We start from the raw sequence: 12,298 nt of genomic DNA, 5'->3' as shown, positions 1-12,298 counted from the left end.
CACTCCAGGTTTTGTATGCAAGCCAGTGTTCTAATAATAATAATAATAATAATAATTCCTTACATTATATAGTGCTTTTCTGGTGCTTTACATTGTTCTGTGTGCGACAGAGCCACATCTGCCCATATCAGCTGAGCTGGACGGACTCAGTAATTAGTTTTATTTTCCTAGCAGAGTTTTAACTCTGTATATTTTGTTAAACAGTGGCAATTCTGAAGACTCTCTGCTGTGCTCTATGTTGGATGCAGTGGCCTCTGGCAGGTCCGCTGGATGAGGAAAACAGTCTCTCACTGCCCCCAGCCAGTGCAGCTGTTACTTGGGTGTGACATCTGGGCTTGATAGATAGTCATGATGCCAGCGGTGCCCCAAACACCCCTAGGTGCCACACAGCACATCCATGCCACACCCCCTGCACATCCTACTTTTCCAGATGCATGCTGGGGAACCATAGGGTGCCATCCAACCTCACCGCCTCACAGCCAAGGCTCTCAGACTGGCAGCCAAGCCATATGTCAAGGTCATATCTGAGTGAGAGAGAACTATATTGTACCTCCTCTGAGTGCACTTAGTAGTTCTAAAACACAGAAAAAAAAAAAGTGTTTTTAGAATATCAGGTATTTGGATAATGCTAGTAGTGTTATAGAAAAGTTCAGCCAAAAATTTTGCTGAAAGTGTACAAGTTGGTTTCTTCATTAGAACAAATTTGAAGAAATTTTGCATTATATCACTTGATCACCAATGGATCCTCTGCAGTGAATGGGTGCCGCCAGAATGAGAGTCTAAACAGCTGATAAAATTATTCACTGAAGGAAGTGTTATTATGGATTATGGCAAGAAGCGATGGTTAAAATGCCTTAATGATTGATTTATTTTAACATGCAGCTTTTCACTTCACAAGACATTAACTGATGTACTGAAGTTGTGTGGATTACTTGTGGATTATTGTGATGTTTTTAGCATCTTTTTGGATTCTCATTCTGACGGCACCCATTCACTGTGGAAGATCCATTGGTGAGGAATACTAAATTTCTCCAAATCTGTTTCAAAATTGACTCATCTACATCTTGAATGGCATATGAGTACATTTTTATTTATTTTTATTTTTGCAAATTTTTATTTCTGAGTGCACTATTCCTTTAAAAATTGTATTGTGTGTGTGTGTGTGTGTGTGTGTGTGTGTGTGTGAGAGAGAGAGAGAGAGAGAGAGAGAGAGAGAGAGAGAGAGAGAGAGAGAGTGTGTGTGTGTGTTTATGTAAGATGCTACATATGGACTATTGGCGCTTTCAATTAGCTTCCCAAGTTGGCCTACAAACTGACATCATGAAACAGCTTTTGTTTCAGCTTGGGAACCAAACATTTTATAAGTACTTACTTTGCAACCATTTAAAAAAAAAAACTGCATTCAAGTTGTCAGTGACATGTGACCTGCCAGCGTCAGCTGCATCGCTTCACTGCCATTTACAGCTCCTCTCCCTTGGCCTCATGGGATAGTAAAGTGTCCATCTGAATCTCTCCAGAAGTAGTAGGTCATCCAGGTACTTTCTGAATTTTTGCTGTCTTATAAATTCAACATACTACTATTTTAAAATACTGTTTTCGCCTACTATATATTAGAAATATGGGCATACAGCCCATTTAAAAAAAAAAAAATACTGAAAAGAGAATGATGTCTGTTATCGGTCCTTGCATGACAATGAAATTGTATGTCTTTGTTATTGCATTTCTAAATGTTTATTCCTTAAAGGTACTAAAACAATTGTTAACTGAACCTGACGTTCTTTACAATTCCCATGCCTATTCTATTAAAGTCAATGCACTTTGCAAAATTAAACTTCAGACTGTTTCAATTTTAGTACAGAACATTGATTTAAAAGAGTCTTTGTCAGATTTTATAAAACATTTTTAAATAGTGATGTCATTTCTCTCTCTCTTGCATGGAATGTTTGTCGAACTAAAATTGTTTTCCGTCACTGTGGTATTTTCTTCCTCGGGATGGGCACAGCTGGGAACAGCTGGACTCAAGTAAGTTTAGCGATGTTGGTTTTCATTTTTCTCTGAGGGCTCACCACGCCTTCATAGGGGACAAAGGGGCTGAAAAATACACATCTGGAGGCGCAGACTGTATTTGCATAACAACAACTGGATGACATATCTTCCCACTTTTCTTTTCTTCATGTCTTGAAGAATGTTTGTCTTGGCTCATCTTCAAGGTACAGACATAATCGCGTGGAACCTCCCATGATGCAGAGAATCTTCTCTTCTTCTGTGAAGATTCGTCTGCTGAATCTTGGTGAGTTACCATGTGCATTTTAACACAGGAAGTTGATCACAGTTTTTTAAGCTTTGTCAGTATAACCAAATATTTAAATATTTTTTTAACAGTGTGATTATTGCAAATGTTCCAGAAATGCATTTGTCACAGGGAAAAATTAGCAAATTAGGGTTAGGGTAGGCGTGTGTGTGTGTGTGTGTGTGTGTGTGTGTGTGTGTGTGTGTGTGTGTGTGTGTGTGTGTGTGTGTGTGTGTGTGTGTGTGTGTGTGTGTGTGTGTGTGTGTGTGTGTGTAAATTTGCTCATTGTACTCATAGTCATTTGTGTGCAATGTTAATATGTCTCCATGAGGTTCTGCCATGATTAAAAGCAACTCAAACTTAAGAAACATTTAATACTTACCAGATCAAATTTGTAACACAATCTAACACAAAATGAATAAATTAGGGTTTCCCTATAAGTGATTTTATGGATGTTATTTGCACCAAAATTGATATAGACCTACAACTGTTTGTATTTTTTCAGAATATATTGCATGATGTAACCTATATGAAAAATAAATTGAAGAGATAGAAGCTCTCCTCGGAAGGTTTATGTGTAAAAATAATAATGTCTGGTTATGGAACAAATCTTTTTGAGTCAGATCTTTTCAGTGAATCATTTGATTTACATCACAAGTCAAGTCTGATTTATTCGTTTTTGAATCAAACTGATCCAAGGTGGCTAGCTAGATACTGTAACTAGCGTCATGTCTACATAAAAATATTTTTGAGTAAAAAATAGGCATCCTTGTCAACTGCTTTAGGAGTTCTAGAAGGCACTACAAGGAGGCTAACTTTTCAAAAAGCATTCCCATAATCTGCCAAATGTGTTGAAAGGCACATCTGCAAGCCCCTCCTTAGACAAGCCCACCACTGCATCTCCTCACATCTCCCTCTGTCTCTGATGGATGGTTTGTTGTAGAGTGAGTTGAAAAAAAAAACAGCCACTTGCAATTCATCAGGCCTGGAATAATGAGCGGAGAGCTACATTGATTTAGCCCGAGGCTTACAGCTCGAACATCTGGCCTGGTTGGCAGCCATAGTCAAGGCCAGCACTATTGGAAAGCTTTCTTTGGAGGGTCCAGATGCAGAGAGAGGAGGATCGGTACAAATGCTACAGATGGAAACGCTGGAACAGATGATGTGGTGGGCAGCTCCCGCCACCGTTGGCACAGGTAGCTTGTCTCCAACAGCTGGCACAGGTTAGGCATTCCTGGGAATTGGTGCCACAAGGCAAATGTTCGCACTGGCAGAGGTTGTGGTTATGGTACATATACACACTGTTCGTACAGGTATCATCAATCAGGCGGACCGTGGGACTGAATGATAATAGGAAAATTGTTCATCTTTGCTTCTGTTTCTGCAATTTATTTCTCCTGCAAATCTATTCAAAACAAACCGATTAACCGGATAGGTCTACGCAGTTTCACTTTTTGTATGTCTAAGAAGTTAAAAGCAATAAATGACATATTTATTTAGAATAGTTCAATAAACAAGAATGTATTACTGAGTGACTTGTTCAATTTTATTCCTCCGACAATGAAAATAGTTCCAAACAAAGCCACAGCAAAATAAACCATGGCATGTCTCTAAGCAGTGATGTTTCATTTCTGAGTGAATAATGAGTAATGAGCTTAAACTTTTTACACTTTAGTATGTCTTTCCATTCAATTCACTGAATACATTATACAAAAAAAGATTTCTTTTATAAGGACATAATATTTTCCCCCAGTAAAGTCGCGTTTCTTGTGACATGGAAACATACTTGAACTGTAAAAAAAAAGTCACCAATGTCATTTATCAAAAACAGCCAGGGAGATATCTTTCTGACATAATTTTTTAATGCTGTTTAGAGTACATTATGAAAAATGATGCAACATTTCAGTCATGAATTAATTATGAAAGCTAGCTAGATTCTGTTCACTACTGAAAATATGACCAGCAAAAATATGACATATTTTTTAGTTTGCATCGATGCCCCCAGGTTTTTTTGGCGCATTGTAGGATTTTCTAGGGAGCAACGTTCCAGTGCACTAGAGAGAGATTTTGGGAATGAGACTGGGTTAGTTGGCTGACTCCGCATGCATATGAATGGAAGTCCATGGAATGAAATGTATAGTGTTACTGGCCCTTGAGTGCTCTTGGAACGCCGCTCAGCCAATCAGAATCAAGGACTGGTACTAAGTCTGTTACATGAAATGTATACAACATAGAAAAATCCTCTATTATATGAAGTATGCTATACTTATATAAGAAACTAAAAAAACACACGCTTGACTAAAAGTGACACTTGTACACACACACACACACACACACACACACACACACACACACACACACGTTTGTTTTTGTGAATTGTGGGGACATTCCATAGGCATAATGGTTTTTATACTTTACAAACTGTATGATGTGCTATTGCCCTACACCAACCCTACACCTAACCCTACCCCTTACAGGAAACTTTGTGCATTTTTACTTTATCAAAAAAACTCACTCTGTATGGTTTATAAGCGTTTTGAAAAATGGGGACATGTCCTCATAAGTCACCCTCTCCTTGTAATACCTGTGTCATACCCATGTCATTATACAAAGTTGTGTCCTGATATGTCACAAAAACAAGCGCGCACACACACACACACACACACACACACACACACACACACACACACACACACAAACACACACACACACACACACACACACACACATTTGGCCATACTGAGGCATGCTTTTGGATTCACATACGAAAAAAATAACAGATTGTGTGTGGGGGTTGAGTCTGAGACTGTGAATATAATGGTCTTGCCCAGATGTATGTGTCTGGACTGCTCAGACTGGCACAAAGCTGGCCACTGCTCACTGATGGACATCTGGATAGCAAATTGGTTAATGGTGCCTCCAAGCCAAAAGGTAGTCAGCCATCTCTTCTCCCAGCAATGCAAGAGCTGCCACACATCTGTGTTCCACCTACCCCAGGAAAACATCCCCTATAGGCCTGAGAAAAGGCTGGAGAGTGATAGAGAGAGTAGTGTCCAGGTCTCTGTCTGGAGGAGAGCATGTCATTATGTGGGTTTTAAGACCACTGAGTATCCTATCAAGTTATAAATGCAACATAGGCTTGTTTTGTTATATATATCGTTTTTATATGTAAGTTGGGGTTTTTTTTCAGTGACTCCTTCTGTAGGTTACATTGTTACCTTGTTGCCAGAGGGCGCAGCCTTTAAGACCTAGCCAGGCAATATCGGTAAGTCACAAAATCATTCGCTCAACCAATTTGTTCAAAAAAGCTGATTAATTATTGTGCCTTTGTTTGGAACTATTTTCGGTGGAGAAATAAAACTATATAAAGCACTCAATATCAAATTCTTATTTGTTGAAATGTATTAAAGTAACATTGCACTTTCAATCAAGATATTGGTCTGAATATCAGGGATGCATAGCACATAAAATGATAACAATTTCAAAAGTTTTAATTGTTAACATAATTTAACTACATTGGTTACCAGTCTTTTAATGTTAATTTATACATTTACTAATACATTTTCATAATCAACTTAATAATTAATTACTTAGTTACTTTTTATGAAAAATAAACAAGTTACTTTTGTGTTACTTTTTGTCACATGGTTTGCTTATTTGTTTTGTAATTAAAAAAAAGAAAGGTTTTTTGGCAACTGTAAGGGCCCTTTCACACCATAAGTGAAATTAATAAGGAAGTACCTCTTCCCCAATTTCCCTCAAAACGGAGACAGGAGAGTTATCAGTGAATACATGGAAAAACAAAGTAACTTGCATTACTTATTTGAAAAAGCATCTTGGATATTACATTGTAAATTTAAAAGTAATGCATTAGTCGCATTACTTGTAATGCATTACCCCCTAATAACGCCAGTGTGAATATTTTTATTAACTAACATTAACAAAGGTTAATAAATGCTGTAAAAAATATATTGCTCATATTTAGTTCATGTTAACTCATGTTAACAGACAAGACCTTATTGTAAAATGTTACCGTTATAATAAAACAATGTATTCGGCTACTGAAGATTTGAATTTCAAAGAGTTTTTCAGGGTTGCTGCAGTGCTGGACAACCAATGGCACATCACACCCAGCACTGCTCCAGATTCAATTATAAGCAGATGTAATTAGGCAAGCAGATGTGAATGTGTATTAGACCTTGAAATCATAACACAACACATTAATATCTTGGACCTACAGTAACATTTGGTACACTGGTTTCACAAATAATCCATCCAAAGGGCATTACAATCACAACTTGTGTAAGCATGTACATAAGAATTGCTCGACAGACAGAAGAAGCGTTGAGAAATTAAACTAAGGCTTCCTTTTTGTGGCCTGATCTCCACCATCTGTGGATAAACAAGTTAAACACACAGCAGTTTCCCCTGACGCCTGAACCCTAGAGGATGTGCCCTCCCCCCAAACAGATGCAGCACCTCCAGAGGCTTTGGGTGTGCTGTGGGAAAGAACAGCTGTTCCTCTGCCTAATAAGAGGGCTGCAAGTGAGACAGGTAGGTCATGAATTATTTACTTGAAATGTTATTGTTCTTAGCTTCTGTTAAAAATGTCACCGGATCCTCTGATCTGCAGGAAGTGATTTTTAGGGTATGTTTATTAAACTTAACTATATGTTGCAAAGCAGGTACATAATTTCACTTGACAAGTGCAGAATTGACTTATTTCCTATTAAGACTCATAGAAATACATTGACTGTAATGAATCGCTTTAGATAAAAGCATCTTCCAAATGCATAAATGTTTTTTTTTCAATAGCCAATAAGCTCTCCAAGGTGAAAAACAAGTGCACTTCCATAATATACTTAAAGTTGTCTTTTTTTGCACTTATTTTGTAATTAATATACTTAAAATGATTCTTTAGTACTTTTTAAGGTAAACTTAAGGTCATCTAAGTGTACTCAACTATGCTATTTTGATATACCATGAATATTAACTAAAATTGAATTTTTAACATAATATCTCTGTATTTAAAAAATGTATTTAGGTACCACTTGTATTACACTTGAACAATCTTTCATACACTAGTACACTCAAGTGTACTACAAGTCAAGTCAAGTCACCTTTATTTATATAGCACTTTTACAATACAGATTGTGTCAAAGCAACTGTACAGCGTTAATTAGGAAAATAGTGTGTCAATAATGCAAAGTGGTGACTAAATAATTTTTTTTTAAATACAGAGATAGTATGTTAAAAGTGGATTTTAGTTCGTATTCATGGCGTTCCAAAATAGCACAGTTGAGTACACTTAGATGAACTTAAGTTTATCTTAAGAAGTACTAAAGAATGATTTTTAGTATATTAAGTACAAAATTAGTGCACAAAAATAGACCACTTCAGGGAAGCATACTTTTTTCACCTGGGCTATAAAGAACATCACCTTTATAGAGATTTAATTTGATTGGATAAAAAAAATCTTTGTAGCCAGGATGAGTCATCAGTACTTTTGGTACACTTTTGTAAGAGAAAGACTATTTAAATTTTAAATGCAGAATCTGATAAACTATTACTTATTGTTTAAGACGGCACTAGTGTACAGATGCCTCAAAGCTAATAGGAATGGGCAAAACATAGACTCTGATTGATTGATTGATTGAGCCCAACTCATGCAACATTCTATAACTTTGTTTTGTAGATAAAGTCTTATGCTAAGGTTGTAACTTAATACTTTATGAAATTTAGAATATCTACCATTGACTCACATTGAGTCAGTGCGAGATATTGTTAATGTTCAGCTTTCAGAATGCTTTTGTGACCTTATTGTAATATTTCCATACTGCGTTGTGATTGTTCTATTTTTTTACTATTTGCATATTGAATTATGATTGCTTTTGTTTTCATATATTCTAGTAGGAATGGGCAATAATACCACCACTATAGGCCAATATTGACCAATACATATATCTCTTTTAAATGGAATTTTTTTTGCAATTTTTGAGGATAAAATTGGTAATTTGCTCACTTTTGCATTTTAGATCTTATGATATAAAGCTCACACTAAATAAATAATGCTAAAAAAAACACCCTTTTTGATCAGTATTAGAAGCATATCTCTCAGCCTCAAAACGTGGTTATATATGACATTGTTTTGAATAGAAACACACAACTCGAACAACTGATAAAGTTATAATAAATTTTGTCCCATATTTATATTTCAGCACAGAGCTATAGCCCTTTTTCCAGCTGTGTTATTTATCACCCAACATTAACCTTCATTTATCAGCATGCTTTCACCAGTTAAAGACGGATTCCTCCATATGGCTGGGTGCTTCATTAAATGCTAATTATTATGAGGTATAATAATTGTGAGGCTGCTGTGTGCACAGGGTGACGTGCTGCTGCAATGTCCCAAGAGAGGAGGAATAGACTGAGCTCCAGATAAACAATCCCACTGTTCTCCCGAGACTGTGTGATCGCCCATCTGATGATACGGCCACATCTCTCCCCTGAGAACACGTCTCTCTGTTGTCTGTCTGAGTTGGGTGTGGAGTAAGGGTGACATTGCTGGGCTGATGTTTCATTGTGGCATCACTGCAGATTTCATTTAGCTTTAGAGTTGTGTATATTTATGCATTACTCTATCCACACCACATTTTTTATTATTTCTGTTATGCCTCACTTTTTTTTATGCACAACCCCCAGATGTGCTTGCGTTATATGAATATATGCTGTTCCTATCTGCTTTATGTCTTCTGCTATTAGGTGCTGTGTTGTGTCAGCGGGTTTCTTGTATAGGATCCAACTTGGGTCTTTTCTGATGTTGTTCATCATATGAATCTTGCACTGAGATCTTGGCTTACTATCACAACTTAAGGTCCCCACATTATACAGTTATTTTAACTCTCATGCTGAAGAGTTTGATGAGGATCCGCAGAGCTGGTAGTTGGACACTTTCTTTGGGTTTATTATAAATATCACAATCCTACCTTCTGCCAGTCGGAGTTGGACACACTTCTGCAGTGTTGTTACTTGTGAGTAGTACCGAGATGATGTGGATCATATTATGATGTTGCTGTCCGGCTCTTCATCATCATAAGCCACTCTTGAACATCTGCTATTATGATGGGTACATTCTTAGAAAAGTATGAGAAAACCTCCCTCTGAATAAGCATAAGCATGTTTTATCCAGTTCAACTGTAATAGGCGCTCTTATTGATAATATTTGATGTAAATTATTATTCAGTCGCACACAGGCACTTATATAAATAAATATGCATTTACCAACACTAAACTAATTGAGTATTTTAGTAAAAAAATTATTATATACTATATTTATAAAAAATATTACAATTCTATGCTATTTTAATATTTAAATAAGTCTAAATACATAAAATTGAAACGTTAAAACTAAACATGGTTGTTTTAAATGCCACAAATTTATTACAATGTACAGAATGAAAATACAATAATTATGAGATTTGCAAAAGATTACATTTAACAGTTTTATTAAATTATTAGTGTTTTTTAAATGAATATTAGATGATGGTACAGGAGAAATATAAAGTAAAAAAAAAATAACAAATAAAAAAAGATTATTTTGTTAAATGTTGTATCTTAGATTTTAAATTTTTCTAGAATTGCTATATATGCATTGATTCTTTGCATTGATATAGTTTATGGAAAAGAATCATGCTAATAAAGCATAGTCATGTTAGACACCACACTGAATTTAACATGGATGAAAACAAGGCTGTGAAGGATAGACTTACAGTTTTACAATGGCACACACTGTAGAAAGGTCCTAGATCATGTCTTTTTCACAGCTTCCAAAACTTTTCCACAACATCCAAAAAAAGTTTTTGTTTAGGTTTTTTTTTCCCGGAAAGATGTTTCGTCGGCTGAACAACTGGAATGTTGCTAAATGACAATAAAACCCATTAAACGCACTGTACATTGATCCCCAACAGACTAATTTTTATTCCCATCAAAAATGACCCGCTACCCTAAAGTCTAAACTACTTTTTGAAATTGTAATGGAGAAAGTGCCCAGTCCAGATGTTAGTGCCAGAATCCAGACCAGAGAAGGGACAGATCCCGTTTCTCTCTATGGCTCCAAAGTGAGAGTAAATGTATTTAACAGTAAGATCTGGTCACAAAACCAGTATTGTTAACAGAAGAGCAATCAAACTGACCAAAATTTTCAGGTCTTTGAATTCATACATTGCTCACTGCAGGGATGACATAATTCATACCTGCTGTTAGCAGTGAATATACTTAATGTTTGCGTTTGGGGCTGTACATTGTTCATAGTCTTTGTTGTAGTTGTGCAGCTGGACAAGCTCTCTGCTCTAGTGCATGTTTAATCCCATCATAAAGGTCAGAGTACTTGTATAAACATGTGTTTAGGTCTGTCTAATAGCTCATCTCCAGATGAAAGTCCTCATGATTTGGATGAGCATGTCCAATAGCTTTCCACCACAAATATCTTAATATTCCCAACTTTCCATATTTTAGCTATAAATAACATATATAATATACTCTTAAAGTGGTAAGTATGTATAATCTTGTGCATGTAAGAATGCATAAAAGGTTTCAGCTATACCATATTTGTGTTTATGGTGGAAGCTGAGTGAATCCAGTAGCATCCACAAACATGGATTCCACAGTGACCTCAAGAGGTGGGAATGCAGAAGTACCTGATTAGAATAAACTGTCAAATGTGAATTCAGTGGCTATCCAAGCATTACAGCCTATATTTATACACACATAAATACAGAACATAGTCTTGTTTTGTGTTTGCACGTTTTAATTTAAAGCTTACATTACATTTTCAAGCATAAGAATACAAAATCACCTAAAATACCTCATAACCCTTATCTTTCTGAAGGCAGTTGTAATATGTAATTACATGCCAAACATAATCAATTATGTTAATTTGAATATATTCTAACCACTGTAAAAAAAATACACTTATAACAGGTATCAGTTAATAAATCCAAGTCAATATAATTTCTATACTGTTACAATAAAATAAAACGTCTTTTACTAGTCCTCTATCGCTCTTCAGAAAAGTGCTCTTAGTTGCACAGAAGCGAGGCCTCACATCTTTGACTTCAGTCTGAACAGATGGAGAGAACTCCAGTAAATATCATTTCAAACATCAGCCGTGCTTTGCTGATGGCACAGCCGCATTCAAGAGACTGTCATCTCCAAAATACATTTGGGATGATCAAAAAGGCCTGTTGATTATCTGGTGCAGAGAACTAACAGCAGTTATGCTAATAGTTGCAACTATGTGAAACGCACAGTTTTTGCATGCAAACAGTTTGGGGATTGTTATAAATAATAATATTGAAATATTAATATATTGCCTAAAGACGGAATAAAATATCTGTGCGTTCAAATTAAATGACACTTGTGATTTATTATTATACAACCTATAGATTAATGAAAAGCTAGGACATGACAACTTGGAAACATAACATTCGATTTGATTTGTATGTCATTATATTTGATGTGACCTGTTGTGAATGATAACTCTTGTACAGAAGGAATATTGTTGGGTGACGACATGGAAAACACCAACACATCACACGCCTGGACTCATTTGCCACATCAGCTTAATGAGGCCATTATTTGCATTAAATTATAATGTTATTATGTCAACATTACGGTACCAGTAGGACAGTGGTTTGTTTTGAAATGTATTAGTAACGCCAATTAGTTTACTGGGACTCATGAGTGTGGGAGCGGGGATGCTGATGGGCGGCGCGTTCAGCAGCCAAAGACGCCAAACACGTGACTGTGTTCACAAGCTCCTGAGTGAACTTGGCGCATCTGTGGACCATTGCACATGCTTAGCATTGCAAACGTTCACCTGTCCACGCCGCGATCTCACACGCAAACTGTATATATGGCATGTAAGCACAGGAATGTAGTCTTCAGCACATTGCTAATGACAGATTATTGTATTTTCTTTACATTTTATAAAATCTTGCTGCTAATGTT

The sequence above is a fragment of the Cyprinus carpio genome, chromosome B13, assembly GCF_018340385.1.
Source record: "Cyprinus carpio isolate SPL01 chromosome B13, ASM1834038v1, whole genome shotgun sequence".
Classification (NCBI taxonomy): Eukaryota; Metazoa; Chordata; class Actinopteri; order Cypriniformes; family Cyprinidae; genus Cyprinus; species Cyprinus carpio.
Note: the sequence above shows the minus strand (reverse complement) of the source record.